The following is a 20714-nucleotide window of genomic DNA, read 5'->3' as shown; positions in this document are numbered from 1 at the left end:
TTGGCTCTCCACTAGACTTTTAAATAAAGCATATTAAGGGGTTAAATAAAGAGACACGTAAACTCAACAACACTTCGTACTAAGACTAGCACCAAATATGAGATGCACATGCCTACATGAGCTCAATCATGATCGAGCTGAACTTCAATCAACCTTTCCTCCTACTGTCACTTTCTTACTCTCTCTTTCTTTTGGCTCTCCCTCCTTCGGCCGCTGCGGATCCAAGTTTGGTTGTTAAAAAAATAAACAGGTGATTAGACTGGCAGGATGTCAGGATACTACTCATGACCCCACTTGACCCCTCGTGACCCCTGTCAGAAGCGATCATGTGACCACACCAGCAAAGTACACACACACCAGCAGAGGAGAGTGCTAACGCCGTGACACTGAAGACATCCAGGTCAGGTCATCACTTTCATAATATCACAAGATTTTAAACCGCACAGACAGGAACATTTTATGGTTTATTTGGATGATGAAAAATGGGAGATTCACTCTGAAATCAGCATGACAGTTTGGGACACAAACACAGAATCCACTTGTGATTTTTAAATAAGCAGTCAATTCAGAGGGTAAAATTGGACTTTAAGTTGACGACAAAACGTGACGCAGAGGGACACGGCAACAAAGTCATAACAAAGCACAAATACAGTGAAAGCCAGAGCAAAAATACAAACAGATTTTTTTGTTATTTAGATCAGGTGAAGTCCTGAAAAGGGCTGCAGGGAGAAACAAATGACTTCAGTGTCATGCTGTGCAACATCCTTGCCTCTTTGGCCACGGACATGACTGACGCCTCTCAATAGTCATTTTGCCCCTGAAGTGATTGCTTCCTTTTACAAATGCTGCTGCTGGCAGCGTTCGTGTTGGCTGGCTGACAGACGGACAAACAAACACAGACTCATAGAGAAGATGACAGACAAACAGCCAACAAAGAATCAGTCCACAACTTGTCATTGTGCATTTATCATTTATCCTCTGCAGCATCCTGATCAGGAACGTGTTGAGTCCCAAAAATGATGCTTGAAAACAGGTGAAAATTGTTAAAGTAAACCTGCAGAGCCCTAATCTGGAAAAAGAGTGGTGTTTAAAAGAGCAAGACAAAAAGGCCGGCTACTCTGACAGAAAGCCAGCAGTAATTCAAGTTTGAGCGCAGTGTTAGATCACAGATTTTGGGAGCTGACCCAAGTGATGTGAGACAGGAGAAGCACACTGTAGCATCGCTGTCCTGTGAACAATGTGCGTCCAGAAAGTAAGATTCATGAGCTATTAGTCAAAATGTCTGCGGTGAAAAAGGCCCAAGTGATGATGTTGTTATTAACCTGTGTGTTTCTTCTGTATTTATTATCAACTGACTGCTGTCTGTGAGCCAAATTAGCCTCTGTGGATACTGCAGCTTCGTTCTACTCCACTATAAAAGATGTATGTATAAATTTTATTAAGAATTGGGTCACTGCAGATCATAGAATTATTACGTAATATAAAAAAGCTTGGCAATCGACAGACCGAGGAGACCACAACGGCTTTGTCATGTGACCCATTCAGATTGGTTTGAGTCTTTTAATGATGCATGCTAGGGAAGAGGGAGGTTGGACATTTGTTGAAGTTGTGAGGCGAGCAGTCTGTTGTTTACAATCCTTTACATTTCCAAACAATTAGTGTGATCACATCTAATTCAACAACATTGAGGTATGTTATTGAGAAAACATTACTGTAAATCATTAGAGGCAGCAACAAGTTGCACATGCAAACAAGCCGTGGACTCGACTGCAGGTTGTTTTTCCTACAGATTTTCTTCCGCCTCTGCTTCGTTTCTCACAGTTCCCCATCAAAAGTTGAAATCTAAGGTAACAATTGGAAGTGGATTCGTTATTCCACCAATTTAAGGAACTCAAAGCACCGCTCCACTCCAGACCCTGATTGATGCAATTTGGGCCCCCGAGTCCCCGTTTGATGGGCGGACGTCAGTACACCAGCCGTCCTCTGATAAGAAGATAAGAATCTGCAGTGGAGAAATTACACACCGATAGCACCATATGTGAGCAGCTCTGGAGGTCAGCACCTGCACTCGCTCTCTCTTTTCCTTTGCTTTAACTGTACTTTTTTTTTCTTCGTTCTTCCATTTGGGTTTTCCTCCCCCTCCTGTTTGACTGCAGGTTGCTTTGTGTGACGGAAACACGTCAGACTGCTCAGTATGTGTGGAGATTATTATCAGGAGGGTTGGTAATATTTAAGATATGGATCTATATGCAAAGCTGGTGAGTGTATGAAAAGTTGAAAGGGAAATAGGTGTGTGTGTGTGTGTGTGTGTGTGTGTGTGTGTGTGTGTTAACCCTTATTTAACAGGAAAACTTCACTAAGAGCACACTTTTATCCCGTTCACAGCCTGGGATAGTAGCAGCAGGAGGAGGGAGGGCAGAACCTTTGGGAGCTGCTCAATGGTGCAACTACAGTCCTGCTGACAGTTGAATCGCTGTAACTGTTTTGTTTTGCTCAGTGGCACCTCAGTAGTTGTTTCTCACAAACTTCCCAGTGCGAGGGTTTAAACTGCTGAGGCTCCGGTCAAGCCCCCCTTAATCTCTTGAAACAGATATCTACATGTATGCTGAATCTGTAGGCAACAGGACAAAATGTTGGTATTGGAAATGTTATGGTTTTTTGTTTGCGGTCCAACTACTCAGGTAGCCAAACTGACCTGGTCCAGCATTGGCCCAAACTCGGCATGCCAGATGAAATTAGTCGGGTCGCATCCGATTGCCTGTCGGCTAAGACTTGGCATGAATGATGCCCCAGAATCGGGCCGAATCAGCTGCCTCAATTTCGGCTGCCAACACTGCCATCACTGGGTAGTGTTGACCAATTATGTTTGAGTGACAGGTGAGTGCTCCGTGTGGAAAGGCAGAACACAATGACCTAAATACAATTTTGTGTCTCTCTGCAGATCCTTTGCATCTTTTTGTTGTCATTTTGAGTCACTTTCTGCTCAGTACGTGTTAATTTGAGTGCCATTTTGCAGGTGAAGGCCGTTGGTCATGGAAAATGCATGTAGACCTCCCACTCAATTTGTTATTGAATGTCATAGCATACCTCTTTACACCTGATAACACCCTATGCATGGGGGGTGAATTGATGGGAGTCTAATAAAATATAAATTTTTGGGATGTGTCTAATTTAAACTACAACATATGACTCTGACTAGGTTGCAGAGAGGCCTAGTTCGCTTATTCTCATAGCTATACCGTTAACACACATAGCCCTTACATTAACCACATGACACACACTTATCAGCCATGGAATAACATTAAATCACAAATACATAATGCAACAACATAATACTTATTAGCACAAAACAAAACAAGAGGCCACCCTTTAACTTTCATGTGACAATTAAAACTAATTAAATAAAAAAAAAAATACAGGGTTTTGTAAACTCAGTTTTGTACCATGTCGGTGGCATGCATGTCGGAGCTTATTTAAATCCTCAAGAGAAGTATTTTCTCAGTACTCACTGATCTTTGAGAACTCAGACACCGTTTGTAGCGGTTTTCTCAAAATCCTCTGTCCAGCAGTAAGGTGTGAGGTGAGGTGGAGAAACCATCCTGGAGGCGGCATGAAGTCCTGAAGTCCATGAAGGCAACAAGGCAAACTATCCAGAAATTTACAACACTAATAAATTCCCAATCTTTGACCATAAATGTCCATATCATTAACAATTCACATGTAATGTCCATACTCACTCCAAAACTTGGCCTAATGTAAATATGTCTCCCACTCACACTCAGTCTTCTTCTCTTCCCAGCTAGCGATGGAAGCTAACTAGCATTAGCTCACGGCAGACAATGGCGTCACTGGAGTTTAGTAGAATTACTAACTGAAACAGCTCCAAACACATCTCACACAACACACAGATAAACCCTCCGGTGTTTATGTTCATTAACGGCATTAACATTAAACAGTTTAAATTGGTTGCAAATAGCTCTTAGCGTATCTCCGTTTTGCTTCCGGTTTCTCTTTGCTAATCACTGAGCCTCCATCTTCTTTCTTTTAGCCCCGCCCCCTCTCAGATTCCGGCACTGATTGGGTAATTAACAGATTGACACCTGGATTACCCAAATTAACAGAGGAAACGACATGAGACGTTCAAAGACTATACAGAACAGAAGACATTTCATGACTCTCCTAAATAAAACGCCAAATATAAATTTCTCCATAATAATGCAAAGTTATTTCACACCAGCCGTAATTTAGCAAGACAATATTTCAAGATATACTGCATATTTGTTAACGCAGGGTCCTACATGCAGATGGGTTGCCTTTTTGAGGGCATAGCAAATGGCACCATTCATAATATTTTTGTTTGTTTGTTTGTTTGTTTTTAATCATTTGTCTTTGAACACAGGTGTATCTTCAAGGTGACAATCTGAATCACTTGCAAAGGCCTGCTCTCTCTATGGGCCCCTCCACCCAAAGGGCCTCAGTACAATCACACAGGTCCTGCATTCTCAGCTAGATTTGTGGCCCTGTTGTAGAGGGACCATGCTACAAAATCAAAATTTGGAGGCCCTAAAAACCTGTTTCCTTATTCAGCTTCTTATGACTGATGGAGTCTAACATGAACATAAAATTTCTGCCAAAGATGGAAGAGGGGTTTTTTTGTGTGTGTTTGTTTGTTGATGAGAGATTTCTGTATTTTATGTTGTTGTCCTTGTTTTTCTCACGGGTTGGAAGTGGGTAGGAACAGGACTTGAAAAAAGATAACATTATATGTTTCTGTGCCCAAGCTTTGACTTTGAGCATCAGTTATGTAGTCATTCATCTTTAGTGTTATTGAGAAATCTGGCACTAAGTTTTCAGTGGCTAATGAATGTTGGGTTGTGTCTAAGTGGGTTCCTCAGTGTAAGGTTAGCTAAATATCACACATACACTGTGGGCATTAATTACCTGTTGGACCAATATTTCCTGCTCAGTAAACACAAAAATGATGCCGGGACCAAAAAATAAAGATAATTTCCGACTCTCCAGAAGGGAAACTTTTGTCATCCTAAATCTTTTTTCCAAATATGAAAGTGACTGAGACTCTAAACCAGACGAGAGCGGACACACAAGACAATAATGACACAGCTCTGTGATCCATCGCTAATGTGATCATTGGATGTTTGTTTTGAGGCAGAGAGCTCAAAATCCGATGTTGCTCAGCTTTCCTTCATTTGGTCCCATTAACCGCTGGCAGCGCTCTTGTTTTTCCGTTGTTGTTGAAAGAAGCCCTTTCATATTCATATTCCATGTTCTGAAGTCTGCACTAAGTGTGTGTATGTGTGTGTGTGTGTGTGTGTGCTTTCAGGAGTGATTCCACATAAAAGAGCGCTCTCCAAAATATGAGTTAAATGCATAAGAAATTAGCTAAAACAGGAACTATAGTTGTCAGTGCTGAGGGTTAAACTGTGATCAGTTGAAAGGTTTGTCATTTTAACACAGTCCCTAATGAACAGCCATTAGTATAATGACATAATTCTGACCTACGCAAATACATAATTCATGCTAAAACTAAATGAAACTGAACTAATCCCTACTGAGCATAAGTGGTGTGACATGAATGTGGAAATTAAAAACTCATTCTGATTTTGACCACTATAACTGAATTAAGAAAAGCCTGATAAACACGATATTTAAAAAGTGAAACATTTGTCAAGATGAAGACAAAACGTAAAGCCGTGTGCCATTACTGGGGGCAGTGAACTTTTAGTGCAGTTAATGAGTTAAGTACAAGCAGGAATTAATATTTGAACCAAGATTATTTCCAGATGAATGACATGTTTTGTCATTTCTTTTTGAATGTGACATATTAGCAATTACACCTGAGCCTGATTAAATTAAATACTCCTTCCATAGTTAAAGGCCTTGTCCTGCTACATGCTACTGTGTCAACTTTGACAACAGGAAAATAAAGAGTACTTTTTTTTTAGCACTGACTGAGCGACATGATACATTTCAGTGCTTCTTGCTTGAAGTAAGTTGTTGATCAATATGCCCAGCGGGTGCGATGAATATGCACGAGGCGTCCGCCGCGGCGGCCCGGTAATTGCCGGTCGTCAGGGGTGGCAGGCACGGTAATTTGCATCTTGGGGATCCTGCAATCAGCGTTCTATTCATTAGCGCGCCAGCCGCTTCATCTGCTGGCCACTCAGAGCTGCCAATCTCCCCTCGGCAGCCAAAGCATTTGAAAAAAAACAGAATGGAAAAGTTTCAATTACAAGCCTGCGGGTAGTGGTGTAACAAGTCTTAAACCCTATATTTAGGCAGTTTTATGCAGGTGATTGACTGTTACTGCATTGTGAGAGAGAAATGGGCAAAAAGCTCAATGAAACAAGCATAATCTCATGTATTTTATATCACCTTTATCTCGGGTTGACCGTGTGCATTCACTCGGGGGGGGAGAGGACTGGTGGCTCCGACATCTTTGCCCGTCTCAAGTGGGCCTTCAGCGCCTCTGTCAAAACAGAGGGGGGGAAGGGTTACATGAGAGAAAGCTTATTATACCTCTATAAGTGAACACTGGCACTCAAGGCTATTGTCTCATGAAGATTACACATAGTGGGCAGGCTATAGGCTAACACTGGGAATCTATCATTTTCTGTGCAACAATAATGCAGTGATTTCCAGTCTTGTACGAGCGTATGGCTGCATGTGGCACAGGTTATCAAAGCAGGAAGGGACAGTTAGCTGATATATGAGGGCGACGCATGCATGACACTTTTCTCTTTCTCTCCTCACAGCCATAATGTCGTAAATAAATCTGACAGCTCGTACGTGGACGTGCAAGTATTCTCACTTTTATTTCCTGTATCCTGTCCTGTTTCCCTTGTGCTTTACTTCTTTTTTTTTTAACCCTTACTTTTGAAAAGAGGATGCACAACTGTTGAAGCTTTGTCCTGACATCTTGTGAGCCCAGGGGATGTGTCACTCAGTGTGTGTGTGTGTGTGTGTGTGTGTGTGCCAGCACTGCAGCAGGAAGGGAGTTCCTTGTGGTAGAAGTGAAGGGGTCTCAGGAGAAGTGCCAAAAGAGTGTGTGCATGTGTGTGTATTTGCAGTAGCGCTGTGAATCTCCTATTGTTTTACAGTGACATAGTAGCTGTTTCCTGCATCATAAATCCACATAACATATAATCTCTACACAGAACGCATTACTATGCACAAAACCTGCACACAAAGACGCAACAACACATTACACATATACAGTACATTTGCACATAAACTGGCTCACACACACCTCTCTGCACACACAGCTCCTTTGCCCTGCCATTGTTTCCAGGAGGAAGCCTGCGAGCGGAGGAGGAGGTCAGATCTTGTCCTAAGCTGAGGGAGAATGCAGGGCAAGAGGGGGCTGATGGAGAGAAAACACCAGGATGAAGAGACGAGGCCGAGAGGGGGCGAAGGAGGAAGAGTTAAAAGAGGAAAGGGAAGATGCTGTTTCCAAAAAAAAAAATCATATATTTTCTGACAGGGGGTTTCACCAGCTGTGAGTAAAGCAGTTTGGACATGAGGTGACTTCAGGAGGTGATGTATATAAACATAAGAGGGCCTTTTGTGTTGAGCAAAATTAGGTATCGTGGGAATAAACCTGAACAATGGGGTCTAATATAAATTTATTTGAAAAGAAAACCTCAAATATCAATCTATAGTTTACATAGCTCAGTAAAGCCTCTCTCACACAAACACACAAACACACACTTACACTCATCAAGCGTTTGAGACTCTGATCGCTTTATAATAGCGTCTGCTAACTGGATAGAAATACTTTTAATTGGCACGGAGCTATTTAACTGATTAAAGCCACCACATCAATCTATGTGTGTGTAAGTTTGAGGGTGTGATTGATTCATTATTTATATGTTCGTAAAGAGCTGACGGCTACCATGATTGATATGTGAAGGCAGAAACAAAGCAGACAGTAGTCTAATTAAAAGAATATTAGATTTTTGTTGAAGGGCTTTAAAGCTTTTTGGGAAAACAAGAATCTGATCTCACCCTCAGATCTCAGTACAGGGTCTGGGGTGGGAAGGGGTTCTGTCACATATATGATGTTACAATGTTGGATGTTCATATTAAAAGTGGCCAAAGTTTCAGCTAATGGGGTGAATGTAAATTGTAAATGTATGTTTTTCTACCTGAGAGACAAGCTGGTGATCAGCTGGTGACAGAATTCTTTATGTGATCATCTGCACCAGGCACGCTAGGCTACTGCAAGTGTTCTCATTACGTAGCCTACACTGCTACATGAAGCTACATGCTACATGTAGCCTACACTGCTACATGTAGCTACATGCTAACATCAGGAAATCATGCAATATTTGTTGCTGATGTTGTTACTACTGGGACATGTCTGGTTGTATTAAGAAGCTTTCATCACTGTTTTTTCACGGTAGTAAATGCTGATATACTGATGCTGGTTCCACTCATTTCCTCCATCTGCAGTGATGGTGCAGAGTCTCCAGGGTATGAAACACCTGGAAATACTGACCAATCAGAGCAGACTGGGCTTTTTTGGGGAGGGGAACTTAAAGAAACAGGCACTAAAAAGGAGCATTTAAGTTAGAGGGTGAATATGGATGTTCCAGCACAGTGTGAGGAAAATAAGGTGTTTTTAGACCATTAATAAAACACGTAAACCAACAGATTCTCACTCTGACCTCGTCACATATTGAGGTTTGGTCATGGATTTTCCACATCCAGATACAACATGCAAGGTACCCTGGGTGCACTGGTTGTTGACGTTCTGGGACACCGTGTCAAGTTCTGAGTGTTACATGCTCTTTTATCAGAAACCCAAAACACAGGTATGAACTGGAAAATGAACATAATAGGTCCTATTTAAAGTTCTACTCCATACTCCAAAAAAATAAACAGCTTTTATATTGTAAATATCATGAAATCTCAAAGACACAAATGTCAGCTGTGCCCTGGAGATTTAATCACAACTCATAGATGTTAAAAAACATATGTCACTACCGTTAGTGTGCATGCTTGTTTGTGTCTTTTCTGCCACGCACCTGTTCAGCTGTTTATCTGCATGCCAGTGTGTTTCACCATTTCTGTGTGACTGACGTTCATTGGTGTGCTGTGAAGCGAGAGCTCTCCTGCTCTATCGTGTCTTTGACCAACTGAAACCTTAAAATTTAAAATACAAGGATAAAATCCAAGTATGAGCCTAAAAATTAGCATATCAAGTCCCCTTTAAGGACCGGACCACCTGGTCAGCGTTTATCTTTGTGATTTAAGCACAATGTATAAGTGTAAAGATGTGCCTCATGTACACATGTGAGAGAAGCATGTTTTAACACCAAGAAAAGTTGATGTGAAGCCAGAGGAAATAAAAACAGTTTAGTAGTCTTATAAACTGTGTATGTCCATATAATACCCAAGATGGCAGCCTGTGATTGAGAAATGACCCAAGCTGGACTGCCATTGCATGTTTGATACAAACTTGAAAACAGTGTCAGAGAATGTCACCAACCAACACACCCAGGGTACCTTACACATCGTATCTGGAAGTGGAAGGTCCATGTCCTAACGTCGCTATATGACAAGGTCAGATTAAGAATGCGTTGCTCTTTCAGCCAAGGGCTCCTCGGCATGAAAAACATTAGAGACCCTTGATTTAGATGTTACATGGTTGTAAGGAGACAGGTCTCTGCCACTCATTTATAACAGTAACAGCTACTCTTTGTTGTCTTTGCACCGCGCCCCTATACTGTATCACTGAAACTCAAAACTAAAAGATTTCTGTAATCACTGAAACAACATCACTGATTCGACATGTCTCTGTCAAATTACTATGTAGCACCTCTCCCAATTCTGCTTCGATGCATATCTTTGCTGTGCTATTGCAACTGGACTCTCTCTTTCTATCGCACACAGGCACACATACACACACACACACACACACACACACACACACACACACACGGTAACTCCCTTCCTCCAAATGACTGAAATAACACTATTACTCTTGCCATCATCATGTCAAAACTCTTTTCAGTGTCAGTCTGTCTCGCCCAGCATGGATGACCAGACCTGCAGCTGTCAAAATTCCACAAAAAATAATAAAGACTCCTCGAGACACAAGAAGAAAAAGAAGAAGAAGAAGAAGAAGAAGGAGAGAGGAGCAGTTGAAAGGTAAGGTGAATTCCAGGGACGTAAAACTCTGGGAATTTATGACGCTCCTTGTCCGATTTAGAACAACAACCTCTTTTTTTTTTGTCTGCTGAGAGGTGTGAGGATACACCAGCACCGTTGCGCCTACCTGGACCTGAAAAGAGGGAAAGCCCACAGAGCCCTCTAAACCACGACAACCTCGTGGCCCTGCCCACAGAGACACCTTGACACGCACCTGTCAGAGACGTCAATAGAGTTTGTGTGCACGTGCGCGAGAGAGAGGCTGAGGGGGAGACAGAAAGTGTGAGTGAGTGGAGTGTGCAGCGCAGCTCTGTGGGTGGCAAAGGAGAGGGATCACTGGATCTGACAGGAGCTATTTGACTAATCCAAAACAACAGCTGTAAGGTAGGGATGAGGGGATGAAGGGGAGGAGGAGGTGGAGGTACAGGAGGTGAAGGGGGGGAGGATGGCTGTCAGTTAAGGAGGAGGATTTTGGGAGAAAGGGAATTACGGAAAGGGAATATGAAAATTAATTCCGCATGTAAGCCCTGAGGGGGAAGAGAACCTAAAACACCGCAAATAGAAAAAGAAAATGTTGGATGGGACAAAAAGAAAAGAGGAGGGTGAGGTGATGTAAGATCTGCAGGATTGTGACTGGGAAGAAGAGAGGAAAGAGGGGAGAGAGGGGAAAAAGGGAGACGGGCAGAAACTTGGTCAAACCCAACAGGGTGTCGCTGCATCCATTAACCTCCACACAGGGGGTTGTATCAGCACACACGGCAACACAGGTGAGAATGATTACACTCACACATACACACACCGTCCTCACACATACACCGGCCTTCATTACACATCTGGTTGAGTTTTATTGAGGGAAGCTGCGTTGGGGTGGTCCTCGCTCCTCTAACAGGTCTGTCCTGTTAACACGGCGGGCCACGGAGAGTCCATCACCCTGCGGGGCAGCATCTTAACATCTTAACATCTCCTCTCTGTGGAGCTCAGCAACAAGCACAGCTCAGTGTAGCAGTGCAAACAAAGGCAACTAAAATGGCTGGTAGAAAGATGCTGTTTGGCCTTTTTTTCATAAATGAGAAAAACAAAGTTCATGTCAAAGTGTAAGCTTGAAATTTGAGGGAATGCATCTATTTGCTATCGTGCCAGCTATGAAAACTGCAGACATAGCCCAGAAAAATGGAAACCCTTTCAATCAGGAAGAAGTCAACCTGGTCTCATTTTGAAGTCATTGAATAGCGACGCTTGGGCAGTGACCAGACAACAACGGAAGTTAAGGGAGCAAAAATGCTGCTGGATGGGTCCAACAACTACTGACTTTCCAAGTCAAAGCCAAACCCTGTTGTTTTTCCTAAACCCCACCGAATTTGTGTTCGCTAAATGTAACCATGTGTTTGTTTTTAAAGGAAAAAAGGTCAATTTGCGGTGTTGTACTGACATCGTAGGAATATTTTGAAAGAGACTCTATGCAAACAGTACATTTCCTGTGAAAACGGATGTGTATTTTGAAAACACACAGTGCATGTGACAGGCTGACATGGCATCCCAGAACATCCACAACAGACGGACCCAGGGTACCTTGCACTTGTTGACATAGAAAGTCCGTGATTAAGCGTGATGAGTTCTGAGTGCTATTAAGGTGAGCTTTCAAAGCAGCATTGCAGTACATTACAGTTACACATGAGTGGAAGAGTGATGTGGTGACTTTACAGCTCTCTTTAGAGTCCTCAGTACAGGGTACACTCTTACACATTCATGCCTGGGTAGGTCTTAGTCCAAAGCTGCGTCGCCCAACGTGGGGCTCGAACCCACGACCCTGAGATTAAGAGTCTCATGCTCTACCGACTGAGCTAGCCGGGCTCCACTTCCTTGAAAATTGTATATTTTTTTGCATACCAGAAGCCCCTTTCCTCAGAAAGGTGTCAACCCTTAAGTGTGGCACATTAGGGCCTGTGTCCACAGGTGCCAACATCGTTTTTCGGCCACCTAGAGAAAACGTGGTGTGCTCAGCGTCTTTTATCAGAGCACTGGCTTTTTTTATGCAGACGATCAAACACTTCTAGTTGAAAATATAGACTTTTAAGAAAGGTGCTGGTGTCGTCACTGCTGCCCCTTTAGCTACTGTCTTTCTGAGGGTGCTTTCAGACCTAGAGTTTGCTTGTTTTGGTCCGAATCAGGGACTAATTTTCTTACAAAGTTGCATATGTGCCTAGAATTGGTTTGTGTTTTCACAGCAGCATTTACAAGCAGACCAAATTTTGCAAGCAGACCAGATAAAATGCCTTGTGTGAGAAAGCTGCTCTTGATTGGTCAAAATTTCCATGCTGGACAAATCCAGGAAGTAAACAAAATGTTGAAGAAGAGTACACTTGCAAGATATATGCGATACTTTCTAATGTCACAATGGAGGGACAACTACGCAGGTTGATTTCAGCGCTGCTCATCGTGGACTATATTGCTGTCATTGTTCATTTTAGTCAAACCATACAGTTTGAAAACGAGGCGCGGCTCCAACTAGAAAACAATGTTTTGATGCATTGGATGTGCTGAATGTGCATATTAAGGCAGTACAGGAGGAGGTGCACATTAATAAGGACTGTAGGACTGTAACATGCTCATGTTTAACCCAAACAATGTGTAATGTGACGACAGTTGGTTCCAATCGAGGTCGGAACACGTTCTCACCACAAACAAACTGCACCAGTATTTTTTTATGGCAGATTGCTTGCACCTCTTTACTGTAACACATGCATGTGTGGTCAAGCCTTAGTTTAAAACACCTTCGCCCAACGTGGGGCTCGAACCCACGACCCTGAGATTAAGAGTCTCATGCTCTACCGACTGAGCTAGCCAGGCTACTGCTGCCAGAAAAATTGATCAAATTTCTGGGCTGTATTTGCATACCAGAAGTCACTTTTCTCAGGAAGGTGTCGCCCTTGGGACTGGCATCTTAGGGCCTCTGTCCTCATGGCTTTTTGGAAAGGTGCTGGTGTCGTCACTGCTGCCCCTTTAACTACTGTCTATCCCGAGTTGTATAATAAGCCAGTAGGAAACTATCACAACGAAGACAGAAAAGCCCATCTGTGTTAGCAGATTAGTTGGACACTGAATGTTGCAGATGAGTGTTGTGCTTTCATCACCACACACTTTTTAAGGTTGTTAACTGTGCAGTCAACCCTCTGTTAATGTAGCGTTATGTTAGCTACCTGGCTAACTTTAACATTAAAATATTGTTGTCATAGAAACAATACACAAGTGTATTGCAATGTTAAAAAAGTGCTCTATCAGCTGAGCTAGCCGGGCTAATAATAGATCAGTTTTATGCACTGCATTATAATCATACATTATGTAGTAAACAACACAATGACATAGTCATGATTTAAATTGTGCAGAGATTTAAGTAACGCAGCTAGGGATCAGTACATTGATATTTGATATTATGGTTTATGCATCATGTTTGCCTATTGACACAACTATTTTCCATAGAATTCCCAAGTACTGGGTGAATTTTAACCCAATTTGGGTCACACATGGAACCCAGTACTGGGTCAAAATAAACCAGTGCCCTTGGGTATAAAACCACTGGGTCACCAGTCATTCCCAAAGCACTGGGTCATTTTGACTCTTTTTCCTTTTCTTCTTTTTTGTTTTGCACTTTCAAAATAAAAGACATAATACATCAAATACTGGCATGTGTCAGATAAAGCATCTGCAGTAAACGTCACCCAACAGTGGTAAATAGTGCATTTGTGGGGAACTATTTTCAGCTGTGGAGGTGGTGGGCTGGTGTGTATTTAAAGCTGCAGTATGGTGCATGTGGGATGGACTCAGAATAAACTACAGACGTGTCACCCAGACCGACAGGGTGACTCACGATTGTGATGAGGATGTTTCTGTTCGTCCACAGGTGATAAATGGTGCATTGCATTCTGTTTTGTGTTGAATTACCGAGTGAAATCACTCAATTTAAGCATGTATGTTTTCATCTTTGCTTCTCTTCATGGCATAAACGTGAAAAAACAAACATGAGGTTTAACTGGAATCCAGACCTCTCTGCATACCAAGACAGAGGTCTGCGATCTGCGGTTCTGGGTTCTATTTAGCCCGCTGAGGTTACGTCGGTTCTGCTCAGGGACTTGGCTGTGAAGCCCAGTTCCTGTGGCTTCAGACCAAACCAAGAACAGAATCCTTTTTCCTTACAGATCTTTTCTAGATGTCTGGCTTCTCTCATCTCTCTATGCTCAGTGTCTCCTCAATTCTGTTCCAGAAACCGTGAGAGCAAAATGGGCTTCTTCTTCTCGGCTTCCATTGCTGTGGTATCACCGAAGTATCTGAGGGTTTCGCTGAGGTATTCTGAAGCATCACTTTGATGGGATCAGGCCATGTTTGGTCATGAATGTGGTTTTGGGCGAAGAGATGTGAATGAAAGGGAATGAAAACTGACAGGGTAAAACACTTCAGAGTGAAGGGCTGATGCAGAGGATGGCTTTGGCTAGACCGGCATAACTATCCAGGTGTGCTGCTGGCTTTGGCCGGAGCTCTGAGAAAATGAACAGCCGTCTGCAGGTCAGTGATCTGATATATAAAGAAGAAACGGACATGCACACATGCTAAGAAGAAGATAAGACAGCATGGAGTCAGAGCTAATTTACTCTCAAAAAAGAGACATGAGTTGAAAGTCTGAATTTGTTAAAAAAAAAAAGAAATTGCATTCTTTTATTGCATTTAACTGCTCCACTGTGTATAATGCTAAAAATATTTTATAACTCTAATTTAGACCCCTTAAAATAATGATCCATTTCCTTCACATACACCCTCTTAACCCTCCCTGTTAAACCTGGGGGTCTAGACCTGGACTCCTCTTTAAAGTCACTTTGGGAACTTTAAATACGCCTTCATGTCTGATTGGGTCTCAGTTCTTCAGTAACTTATACAAAGCAGCTCCTGCACCATGCACGTGTGCGTGTGTGTGTGTGTGTGTGTGTGTGCAAGTGCTCATGACTGCATCTTGGACCTAAGTAGCAACAGATGCTGCGCTGACCTCAGAGGCTTCCTGGAAACGCAAATTTGTCAAAATGAAGCAGGAAAAGGAGAGAGCAGCAGTTTAGGTAAATGTAACATATAGGACACACACACACACACACACACACACACACACACACACACACACTTTCATGCACACACCCACACACACCATTGCAGCATGGGCACAGTTGTTAAGGGTAGTGTTACATGGGATGGACACAGCAAATAATCACAAATACTCACAAAGCATCAAAAAGAGAGAGAAATCTACTGGACACACACACACACACACACACACACACACACACACACCCTCCTTCTTGTAGTACTCTAAGTAAACTGCTTATGTGGGTTTACACGAACTAACTAATGATAAAATATCAAAGTATATGTCAAATAAAAAAGTCAGACCACATTTTAAAGACATAACAACTGAAAACGCTGAAAAAATATTCATTCTAACTGACCATGTAATCTGACTGGCTGCAGGAAGACAAACATCTCTCAAATTACAGCCCAACCAAAAGCAGTGAGATTAAAAAGAAAACCTCACCTAACCCTTTATTTAATTCTATGTTTCAGCCAAAGAAAAACAACAAAAATAAATCCATGCAGCTGAATGTTTATCTCCAGAAGAGGTAAAAAAAAATAATTAGGCTGCATTGTATAGTTTTTGATAAAGTATAATTTCCTGCCGCTGTAATGGCCGAGCATTTGAAACACAGGTTGTAAAACAAATCATGCTCTTTCTTTGGCTTCGTTCCGGGGGCCAGTTTTTAGAGCGATAACACCAAATTATTCGATGTGTGATTTAATGCCGCAGCGCCTCACTGAGAACCACATTGCCCTCTCATACATCTCTGCTTTCCTTTCCTTTCTTTTCTTTCTTCAGCACCGGAAGCAATCACGCTGTATCTTGGTGACGAACAAGCAGCCTGACCGCATGATATCACCTCTTTAGGAAAACAAGAGGAAACGCGTGCCAGTTGCTCTCACATGCGATCAATTATTTTACGGTGAAGTCGGGCTTGGGGGGGGAGAAATTTTTCAGCCATTAGCCCTTTAGTGCAGGGATCATACTGAGGGTAATAGTGACTAAACACTGAATAAACACATTTGGCTAATAGGTCATTCGAACCTGAAGCCTGTTGATTGGCCAGGAGGTTGTTTTAAGTTCTTGCATTAGCGATATGTGCATGTACGCTCATGCACACAGAGCAGCACAGATGCACGCACAGTAATGGGCAAAACAACACGTTATGATACAACAGCTCATAGTGTGTTATGTCAGGACTGTCATAGGCGATTATAGCGGCTACTGTAAATCACAATTTAAAGGGAAACAAGCTACACAAGTGAGTCACGCAGCGGACGAGCAATTAGCAGTGTGTGTGTGTCAGCTTTAATAGAGCTCTCAGGTCAACACAGGATAGTTTAGGACGGCCAGCATTTATGGTTATTATTTGAATCCTTAAAAATTAAAAAAAAAAATACGGTCATTTGAATTTTTTCAATCTGTGCGTACCTTTAATTTATTCCTAACAAAATACTGGATACCCATTCAAACATCAGAATTACACATGCACATCATAAACATAAAATCATAATCATAAAATTACATAAATATTGTAACTAACATGTACATATGCACATATACAATGGCTCCTGTCAGGGTTAATCATAATAGTATTGTGCTATTGTGTTACATTTTACTATGTATTAAATTATCACTTTATTTGTATAGCACATTTCATTCATGTAAGCTCAATATTCTTCACACAAATATAAACAAAATATAAAAGATAAAGGGAGAAAAACAAAATCATAAAAATAATTTAATCTCTGTCCACCCACTAACATACTACACCCACCCACACATACCCAAAGGGAGAGAGGGAAGTATTTGGATCCAAATAGCAATACCACGTGGTAAAAATACCCAATCACAAGTTAAAATCGGGCATTCAAAAACTATCCATGTCATATTATTATATTATTGAATCATTATTATTGATGCATTAAGATATGAGATGTAGTTTAACATTGTGCTGTATATTAATAAACAATTCATAAACTGATCACAAGTTTTATATGTAAAATCTTAAATCTGAAAAGTAACTAGTAACTTTTAAGCAACTGTAGTGGTGTAAAAATGTGCAATATCCCCCTCTGCAGTTTAATTAAGTACAAATATTAACTGCAGTAAAATAACACAGAAATAATCAAGTGAAGTACAAGAGCTTCAACAACATGTTAGATAAACCAACCATCAAACTGTCTACACAAAAACTGAGCTTTTTTTTACCATCACATTTGTTTGACTGTATTTTAAGGTCTTTCCATTATTTTGTCAACCCTGTACACACACACACATATGGGCGCAAACACATACACAGCTCCAGGCGCTGCATGAGCAGGGTGAAACCTAACTACTCACCTAATTAACACAGGCTGAAGGTTTCCCCCTCTAATTCAAGCACCTTTAACCTCAACATAAGAACCGGGTACTCACCAGAAACCCTCGACCCCGCAGCTCACTGCAGCGTATACAGTACAACCATCTACTCCAATATGGACATTGTGCTTTTCTATTTATAGTATGTCTGTGTTTTTCACATCCAGGAGCAAATATGAGGAGTTCAGTCACTCATCTTAAACACTGATTTTTTTCACTGAGTGTTTGTTTACACTGGATTCATCCTCACAATCATGAGATTTTGATGCCTGTCTGCAGCAGAGAGTGTGATTACACTTTTTAAATGTATTTGTTTTTACTGCAGAAGTCGAGGAACACACTGGCCGTGCTCTCTGTTTCTCTCTCTTCCCATCACCCTCTTTTGTCTCTCCCCGCCTCTCTCTCTTCTTCCCCTCCCTCTGTTTATTCGTCTGGCGGTGCAGCAGGCCCCAGAGCCCAGAGGCAAGTCATGTTCTCAGGGAAACGGCAACTCTCCACAGAGCTGATATCAAAATAGTTTAAAATGTGAATTGTCTGATAGTTCCCAGTGAGTGCAGAGCCGAGCCAAACACTTCCAGATCCCCCTGCCAGCAGAATGTAAACAGAGCCGGGGGCTGGGAGAGAGCAAGTGAACCTGTTGTGTTCTTGTCATACGGCGAGCTCGGACCGCTCTGGTTGGTTTAGTTAGTTGGCCAAAACTTTTTTTCCCCCCTTTCTTTTCTTTTTTTTAAGTTAAAACTAGTGTGTTGCTTTTGCTCAAAAAGTCAGGAGTGTGCAGGTGGTGACTCTTGATGGGGAAATATTCTGTCGAAGCAAGAACACTGAGATAAAGCAGATGTCAGCAGAGTTATTTCTGCATGTCTAAAATGAAAAACAATGAGAAAACAGTGTTATTATTTTTGTACAATGTTGTACAAAATTGCTTAGTCTGGTGGTCTTGTTTTATAAGATACTGCCCGTGTAATTGCTCCCAATGTCCCCCTCTTTCATCACTGTCTGCTCTCATTTTTGTAGTCTAATAAGGTAAAATGCCACCTCTCCACCCCCAAAGAATTACTATAAAAATGGATATTTTTGCACACAGAAATAAACTTTTCCACCCCATATAAACAGAGAGGTAAAGATAATTTGTGGCTTGTTTCTGAGATCATGCACATTAAATTTTGATTTCAGTGGCACAATAGTTCCTGTTTGTCACACAACTGGGCAATAAAATTTTACTGTAACTCCCCATATATAGCATTTATAATTAATATACTGTACAGACATTTAATAAGCTGTTTATAAAACACCCTAATGTAGTTGTACACAGCTAAAACTACATTTTTAAGTGTTTAAAATGTTCAATATTTGTCAGCAATTGTAACTTCTCCTACAAATTCTCTTTTTCTACTCCAGCCTCCACTTACAGATGCTCATAGGGGAATTTATAACTGTTGCTAAATACATGAATAAACACTGCTTACAATTATAGTGTGTAATAAACCATTTATTAGATGTTTATATAAGGCTTATAAATGCTAAATAAAGAGACTTAAAGTAAAGTGTTGCCCAAACTGGTAATAGCACTGGGCTGCACATGAAACAAATGAAGAAGTTTTCTGTTACCCACAAAAGTCACTATAAAGTTAAAGCAGTAACGTGCTCAGATGTATCATCAACATCACATACTTAAATAATAAACATATTTATTAACTGTCTCTTTCTCCATTTTTTTTATTCCCCTTCAAACTGTGGGTAATATCTGTCGGTGCTACATAACGTGTCCAGAGACTTCTTGTAAAATCCATACAGCCTCTCAGAGCATATTAAAGTTATTATATATGATTGCTCCCCACAGCTCTTGGAAAGTGCACCGAACAACTTATGTAATAGTATGCTGGACTTCTAGACTGTTGGCGAGGGAAATTTAGGGAAACACCTCAGTGAGGTGTTTCCTTAGAGAAACACCAAACAGAGAAGCCATTATGGGGCAGAGCGAAAATGTTCGTGGCATTTTATTAAATGTGAAAAATGCACGTGTGTCTGTGAAAAATGAAAATGGAATTTACAAATGAGCTCGATGACAGTCGTGCACCGGAGGAAATGTCGTGACCTCAAGGTGTAAATACAAAATCCTGTATGTGTGAGATCTCAACCTCATTTTTCAAACCACTGAAATCTAAACTCCCCTGAACATGGAAAATTCAATTGTCTGCACTAGTTTGATGAAACAAAACAAAAATCTTTAAAAAATAAATGTATTTATTCTGCGTGTTTCTGTGTGGAACATTTCTAAATGCCCTGTATATTTTCAGTGCATTTGTGATTTGTGGGTTTTAAGATTTAATATTTCTGCGTATTTGTTCAAAGGCGCCTGCATGCTGAAAGAAAAATAAATCTTGTATAATGCTTGATTTGCACCTTCATTTGTTTGCCCGCATGTTTGTTAGCACTGGCATCCAGTGTGCGTTTGTCAAGTAGCTGGAGATGCCAGCGTGTAGTTACATGATGTAATGTATGAAATAAATTATTTTATCATCATCATCATCATCATCATCATCATGTCCAGGACAACGATGTGTGTGTGAAGTAGCTTTTTGGGCGCTCACATAGTGATTTTTATCTATTTCTTTTTCTCACTGCAAACCTTTTTTAATGTGCTTTTATCATTAAAACATGATATCTTAATTTAATGCCTTTCTTCCTGTGCCATTCTGCACAATAGATTTTTGCATTATTGAGTATTATCCAGTTCATCCATGCAGTTATATGTCACTCTGTAAGACACTTAAAAGCTTAAAATGTCAAACACAAAGGTACAGCATGCAACATCTCTAATGTTTGACTCTCAACACGACTAAATGAAGATTAAATTAAAAAAGAAAAACTGCAAAATAAAGTTAAAAAAAAGGTTCCTGAGCATGCCTGCTTGTTGGGGGGTTTGTGGGCTTTGCCTGAATAAGCACTGGAACTTTCCAGCATTTCTTTTCCTTTTTATTTATTTTTTGTCTGTGTTGTTTTCTCAGTATTGCAATGCATCACTTGACATTACCCAAGCAAGTTTGAGCTGCAGCGCATCAGCTGAAAG

General features: G+C 41.2%; 2 non-coding genes across 2 annotated transcripts; both read right to left on the bottom strand.

The window, feature by feature from the left end:
- Positions 1–11951: 11951 nt before the first annotated feature.
- On the bottom strand, positions 11952–12024 carry trnak-cuu (transfer RNA lysine (anticodon CUU)). The gene has a single exon. It is a non-coding gene; the product is annotated as a tRNA-Lys (tRNA).
- Positions 12025–12947: 923 nt separating this feature from the next.
- On the bottom strand, positions 12948–13020 carry trnak-cuu (transfer RNA lysine (anticodon CUU)). The gene has a single exon. It is a non-coding gene; the product is annotated as a tRNA-Lys (tRNA).
- Positions 13021–20714: the final 7694 nt, after the last annotated feature.

Source organism: Epinephelus moara, chromosome 9 (genome assembly GCF_006386435.1).
Source record: "Epinephelus moara isolate mb chromosome 9, YSFRI_EMoa_1.0, whole genome shotgun sequence".
NCBI classification, from domain to species: domain Eukaryota; kingdom Metazoa; phylum Chordata; class Actinopteri; order Perciformes; family Serranidae; genus Epinephelus; species Epinephelus moara.
Note: the sequence above shows the minus strand (reverse complement) of the source record. Positions and strands in the feature narration are given on the sequence as shown.